Source organism: Nicotiana sylvestris, chromosome 6, assembly GCF_000393655.2.
Source record: "Nicotiana sylvestris chromosome 6, ASM39365v2, whole genome shotgun sequence".
Taxonomy (NCBI): Eukaryota; Viridiplantae; Streptophyta; class Magnoliopsida; order Solanales; family Solanaceae; genus Nicotiana; species Nicotiana sylvestris.
This window is the reverse complement of record NC_091062.1, coordinates 97,653,424-97,660,622: the sequence shown is the minus strand read 5'-3', so window position 1 is coordinate 97,660,622 and position 7,199 is coordinate 97,653,424.

The following is a 7,199-nucleotide window of genomic DNA, read 5'->3' as shown; positions in this document are numbered from 1 at the left end:
ATCTGTCCAGTTTCTCGAGCTCTCAGAAATCAGGAAATCCAGCCCAAACAACAATAATATGATGTATCAATGAGAATAACAGAGACTGAGATATGATATACGAGTAAAAACTAAGACTGAGTACAAATAACATTTAGCAGGTAATTCAACATGTAACACGACCTCTGTGGATCCTCACAGTACCAACACATAGCCTAAACATGGTTTCTAACATGATTCATAGTCAAATTTCTATAACACATGGAGAACATATAGCTAACAACAGGTTTATTGAACTTTTCAGTTTCACGGAATGGACCAAGTCATAATTCCCACGGTACATGCACACACGCATATCACCTAGCATATGTGTCACCTCCAAAATATTCAATAACACAAATTTCTGGGTTTCATACCCTCAGGACCAGATTAGAACTGTTACTTACCTCAGTCCGAGAAAAACTCTACTCCAAAATGCCTTTGCCTTGCGAGTCGGTCTCTAAATTCCCCAAATCTAGCCACAACAAATAAAATATAATCAATATAGGCTAAAGGAATCAATTCAACAATAAAAATATGAATCATAGCTCAAAACCCGAATTGAACTGAAACTCGGACTCCGGACCCACGTCCCGAAATTCGACAAAAGTTATAAAACCCGAAAGCCCATTCACTCACGAGTCCAACCATACTAAATTTACCAAAATCTAACACCAGTTGGTCATCCAAATCCCTAAAATTCATTCTCCAAATCCCTAACTTCAAACCCCTAAAATTCACCTCAAAAATACACCAACTAGGTGGGAAATCGGTGGGGAAACATCATTATTGATGAAAAACAAACATAGGGAGCTTGCCTCAGTAATCTCTTCAAAAACCCTCTAAAAACCACCAAAGTCCGAGCTCAAAATGATTAAAATGGTAAAACATCTCGAAGTCTCGTATTTATATACTCTTCCCAGGTCATCCGCACCTGCGGCTAAAAATCCACTTCAGTGGTAAAAGTTCCTCTTTGGCAAAAGTCACTTAACCAACTACCTCCACTTCTGTGAGCCCTAGACCGCATCTGCACATATTGCAACTGCGGCAAATGCCACCGCACTTGTGGAACCAACCACAACTGCGCCCTCCTGCCCGCTTCTGTGACCACGCAGGTGCAGGAAAATCTTCGCACCTGCGACCTCTTCTCATCTCTACCTTGTCTGCTTTTGTGGCTCTTTCCTGCTTCTGTGGGCTTGCACCTGCAGTTTCCACTCCGCATGTGCGGTTAAACCAGAAGAGAACAGTCTTCAGCAATCTCTAAACTTCAAAACTTGGTGCGTTAATCACTCGAATTCAACCCGAGGCCCCCGAGACCTCAAAAAACATACTAACAGGTCTTATAACTCCATACAAACTTAGTTGAATCCTCAAATCATCTCAAACAACATCAAAAACACGAATTACACATGGATTCAAGCCTAATGAACTTTGAAATTTCCAAATTCTACAAACGATGCCAAAACCTATCAATTCACGTCCGACTGACCTCAAATGTTGCACACAAGTCATTAGTGATGCCACAAACCTACTCCAACTTCCAGAATTGAAATCTGACCCCGATATCAAAAAGTCCACCCCTGTCAAACTTTTTAAAATTTCAACTTTCACTAATTCAAGTCAAATTCTACTACGGACCTCCAATTCATAATCCGGACACACTCCTAAGTCCAAAATTACCTATTAGAGTTAATGGAACCATCAAAATTCAAATTCGAGGTCATTTACACATAAGTCAACATCTAGTCAACTTTTCCAACTTAAGCTTTCAATTAAGAGTTTAAGTGTCTTAATTCACTCTGAAATCTCTTTGGACTTGAACCGACCAACCCGGTAAGTCATATAATAGACATGGAACACAAAAGGAATAGTAAATAGTGGAACGAGGCTACAACTCTCAAAATGACTGGTCGGGTCGTTACATCCATAGCTCACGATGTTCTATTCATCATGCGTCACAAAGATGTATCGTGACTTGAATCAACATTACTGATGGTGGAAGATAAAAAAATACATTGTTGGGCATGTTTCATGGTTCTTGAATTGCAAGTAGGTCAAGTATTAGCATTAGAAACTAGGTGGTTAGACTTAGAGGTTAGTGATACCGATATAGAAGTGGGAGCGTATTACGATGGACTTTGTGGTAGGATTATTAGGGACTTTGAAGAAGTTTGATGCTATTTGGGTCATTATGGATAGATTGACCAAATCTGCATATTTCATTCGGGTGATGACTTCATACACTTCGAAGAGGTTGGCTCGGATCTACATCAGAGAGATTGTTCATTTGCATAGTTTTCCCATTTCCATCATTTAAGACCGTGGCACGGTTCTCTTTGCACTTTTGGAGGTTGTTTAGTGAAAGTTGGCCACGCAGTTGGAGTAGAGAATCGCATTTCACCTATAGATGGATGATCAGTTCGAGCGGACTATCCATATCCTTGAGGATATGTGGAGAGTATGTGTTGTCGATTTTAAAGACTAGTTGAACCAGTTTCTATCATTGGCGGAGTTCACCTAAAATAATAACTACTAGTCTAATATTCAGATGGTGTCGTATGAAGGTTTATATGGTAGGTGGTGCCATTCTCCTATTGGTCGATTTGAGCCTGGTGAGGCTAGGATGTTGGGTATGGACTTAGTTCATGATGCCTTAGATAAGATAAGTTTATTTAGGATCATCTTCATACACAATCCGTGATGTGGCTTATATGGAAGGGCCAGTTGAGAATAAAGGCAAATGTCATATAATGTACTTTCTCTATGAAAGGCGTTATGAAATTTAGGAAAAGGCTGAAGCTGAGAGTAAGGTTCATGGGCCTATTTGAGATCTTAGAGAGAGTTGAAGAGGTTGCTTATAGGCCTGCACTGCTTCCCAGCCTAGCAGGGGTACATCAAGTATTTTATATTTGTTTGATTCAAAAGTATCATAAAGATAAGTCGCATGTATTGAACTTCAGCACAGTACAACTTGATGAGAATCTGACTTATGAAGAAGAGCTACTAGCCATTATAGATCAGCAGGTTCGAATGTTGATATCTAAGGAAATTTCCTCCAAGAAAGTGCTTTGTAATGACCCAGCTGGTTGTTTTAAGAATTAATGCCCCGATCCCCTATTAACTGTTTTCCCCGTGTTTGTTTCTGCTATTGTGAGCTGTCGGGAGGATTTATTTGGAGTTTCGAAGAGTTTTGGGATACTTAGTCCCTAAATGAGAGTTTAAGCTTTAGAATTTGGACCGTAGTCGGAGCAGTATGAAGATGGCCTCGGAATGGAATTACGTCAGTTCCGTTAGCTCCGTTAGGTGATTTCGGGCTAAGAGGCGTATTCGGATTGTGTTTTGGAGGTTCGTAGCTTATTTAGGCTTGAAATGCCAAAAGTTGAATTTTTGAAATTTTCGGTTCGATAGTGAGACTTTCATATCGGGGTCGGAATGGAATTTTAAAAGTTGGAGTAGCTCCATAGTGTTGAATGTGACGTGTTTGCAAAATTTCAGGTCATTCGAACGAGGTTAGGTACACCTTTTGATCGAAAGCGTAATTTGAGAGTTTTTGGAGTTCTTAGGCTTAAATCCGATGTTTAATTGGTGTTTTGATGTTGTTTTGAGTGTTCTGAAGGTTGGAACAAGTTTGAACGATGTTTTAGGATTGGTTGGCAGGTTTAGTTGAGGTCCCGGGGGCTTCTGGTGAGTTTCGGGTGCTTAACGAAAATAGAATTGGACTTGGGAAAATTTGGTGTTGGATGAACTTGTCATAACTGTACCTGCGTGAATGGGACAGCAGGTGCGGCGCCGCAGGAGAGGCTAATGGACCATAGAAGCGGGATTAGCGTATGCCCCAAAAGTCGCATGTGCGAGGGATTTGACGCACCTGCAAGACCGCAGGTGCGGTAAGTGAGTCGTAGAAGCGGAAGCTGAGTTTTAATGAAATGTTACATATGCGACTTGGTCTTCACAGAAGCGGGACCGCAGGTATTGTCCTAGAGCTGCAGATGCGGTTTCACTGGTCAGAAAAGAGGCAGAATCAAGGGTTAGTTCCAAAAACTTTAGAAAATGATTTGGGATCTCGGGATTTTCGATTTTGAGAGATATTTTCACTTGGGTATTTTGGGTATGTAATTCTTACTCGGTTTTGATTAATTTCCATGAATCTATGCTTAAATTCTCCCTTTAAATTCGAATTTGGGGTGAAACAATTGGAGAAAAATTGGAAAAGTTCTTGCACCTAATTTTGGAGTTTTGATCAAGATTTTGATGTCGGATTGGAGTAATTTCTGTATATATGAACTCGTGAGAGTGTGAGGATCCCGAATTTAAATATTTTACCCAGTTCCGAGATGTGGGCCCGGGGGACATTTTGGTCATTTTACCTAATTTTCCGTATTAGCTTGGAATTTATTTTGTGGAATCAGTTACTTGAAGTTATATTTACATTATGCAATTAAATTGAATAGATTTGAGCCATTTGGAGTCGAGTACTCGTACAAGAACGTGGTTTCGGGTTGATTTTGAGCCGGTTCGAGGTAAGTGGCTTGCCTAACCTTGTGTGGGGGAACTCCCCTTAGGATTTGGTATTGTTGATATTTGAAATTCCTTGTACATGAGGTGACGAGTGCGTACTTGTGCTACTTATTGAAAGTCCTATTTTAATTAAGTAACTACAATTGTGTTTCCTTTCCTGTTTATAATACTTGCAATTTAAGCCTGCTGTTAGCTTAAGGAAGCATGTCTAATTGACTTAATTGCTTTACTTGCTCAAACTGCCTTATTAAGATTATGTGAAGCATGCTAGGTTAGAAATACCTATTTTACCTTTGTATGAAATTTGAATTGAATTGAGTATTCTTCGTGTTGCTGCTATGGGTTTACTTTGGAACTACGAGACGGTATCCTAGGAGACCCCCTGCCTGTTTACTTTGGGACTACAGATTTGTATTACGGGAGATCCCCTGCACATATATTGATTTGGACTGTAATGCGGGATACCGAGAGATCCCCAACACGCATATTGAGGATACTAAGAGATTCTTGGGATACCGAGAGATCCCTAGCACATATATTGACGATGCTAAGAGATTGTCGGTATACCGAGAGATCCGTAACACATATTGAGGATACCAAGAGATCCTCGGGATACTTAGAGATCCCCAGTTGTTATCTCTATGTGGAGCTATATTCCTTCTGTAATTATTTTGTCTCTGTTATAGTCGTTGTTATTCTTATTATCCTGTGTTACTTCATACTGTTAGCATTTAATTATATTGTCATATTCTATATAGTTTTACCTCATTTTCAGCTATAATCAGTAGGTCCCTGACCTTCCTCGTCACTACTCAACCGAGGTTAGGCTTGGCACTTACTGAGTACCGCTATGGTGTACTCATGCCCTTTTTGCGCATGTTTTTCATATGCACATCCAGGTACTTCGACTCAGTCCTACTACCCTTGAGGCGAGGCGATCCTCCATAGACTTCAAGGTATATCTGCCGCGTCCGCGGACCGAGGAGTCCTTTTCCACTTTGTCTTATAGTTTTTAGCCCTTCTGTATTTATCTTAATTTAGACATTCTGGAATAGAGCACAATGTAGTATTCATAGCTTGTGATTTCATGAGATTCCGGGTTTTGGGAATTGTTCAGTTTTGAGATCTTGTATTGGTATATGCCGAGAGGCATCTTAAACACTTCTATATTTGTTTATCTTCAGATTTTATTAGTTTTTCTTCATTTTGGTTCTTTTTTGCAATTGTTAGGATTACCTAGTCGTAGAGACTAGGTGACGTCACGATAGTTCACGGAGGGGGAACATGGGTCGTGACAAGTTGGTATCAGAGCTCTAGGTTCATAGGAGTCATGAATCACAAGCCAATTTATTATAGTCTCGCAGATCGGTACGGACACGTCTATACTTATCTATGAGAGGCTATGTAACTGTTAGGAAAATTTCCACTTCATTTGATTTCCTTGTCGTGCGAGACTTTTGATATCACAATTCTAAACTTTTGTCTTCTATTATCTCACAGATGGTGAGGACACGTGATGCCAGAGATGATTAGGCATCCGGGCCCCCTACTGCAGCCGTCAAAGGTCAGGGCCGGGGTAGAGGCCAAGGACGCACACGTGGTGCAGCCAGAGCACCCGCACAAGTTGCCACCGAGGTTCCAATAGTAGTTCCAGTCGTGGTCCAGGCACCTGATACGCCTACTGCTACTACTACTCCAGCTCTCTAGGAGGCTCTTACGCAGTTCATGAGCATGTACACCACTCTGTCTTAGGCAGGGTTGCTTCCCCTTACTGTAGCTACATCTCAGGCCGAGGGAGGAACACAAACTCTCGCCGCCCATACTCCTGAGCAGTGAGTGCATGTTGATTAGGTCCCAGAGATTATTCCTGTACAACCTGCAGTCCCAGATCAGCTCGAGGACATGGCAGTGGCTTCCGAGGATGAGCAGCTGAGGCTTGAGAGGTTCAAGAAGTACAAGCCTCCTGTATTCAGTGGTCTAACATCAGATGATGTTCTAGGATTTTTAGATGAGTGCTACCATATCCTCCGTACCATGGGTATATCTGGATCGAGCGGGGTTTCCTTCAATATCTTCCAGCTTCGAGGAGCCGCCTATGAGTGGTGGCGTACCTATGAGTTAGACAATCCAGATGAGGCAGCTTTCCTAAATTGGACTTGTCACACCTCCTCTTTTCACTACACCCCCGGGAAGGAGTGTATAAGGGAGTTTTTCCAATTAAAGGACAATCGAAACGGGATTCGTTTATTTAAAGATTCAGAGTCGCCACTTGGGATAATTTATGGTGTCTCACATCACCGATTTGAATCCCAAATCGAGGAAAAGATTGACTCTGTATTGTAGCCTGCGAACCGGAAATCCGGGTAAAGAATTTTATTAACCCGGGAGAAGGTGTTAGGCACTCCCGAATTCCGTGGTTCTAGCACGGTCGCTTAACAATTTATACTTGGCCTAATTATCTGACTTATTACACGTTTTAAACTTGTTGTGTATTTTTAGCTTTTATCACCGCTTTTAGCTTGATTATTTGTAATTATAGAAGTGTCTTAAAACGAATCACGCGTACGTATATTAGTTTTAGTTTTGCATTGTACATAATTAATAACACTTTTGGCGCGTCAAAATCATGTCATGCGAACGTGTCCTTGATTAATAACGCTTTT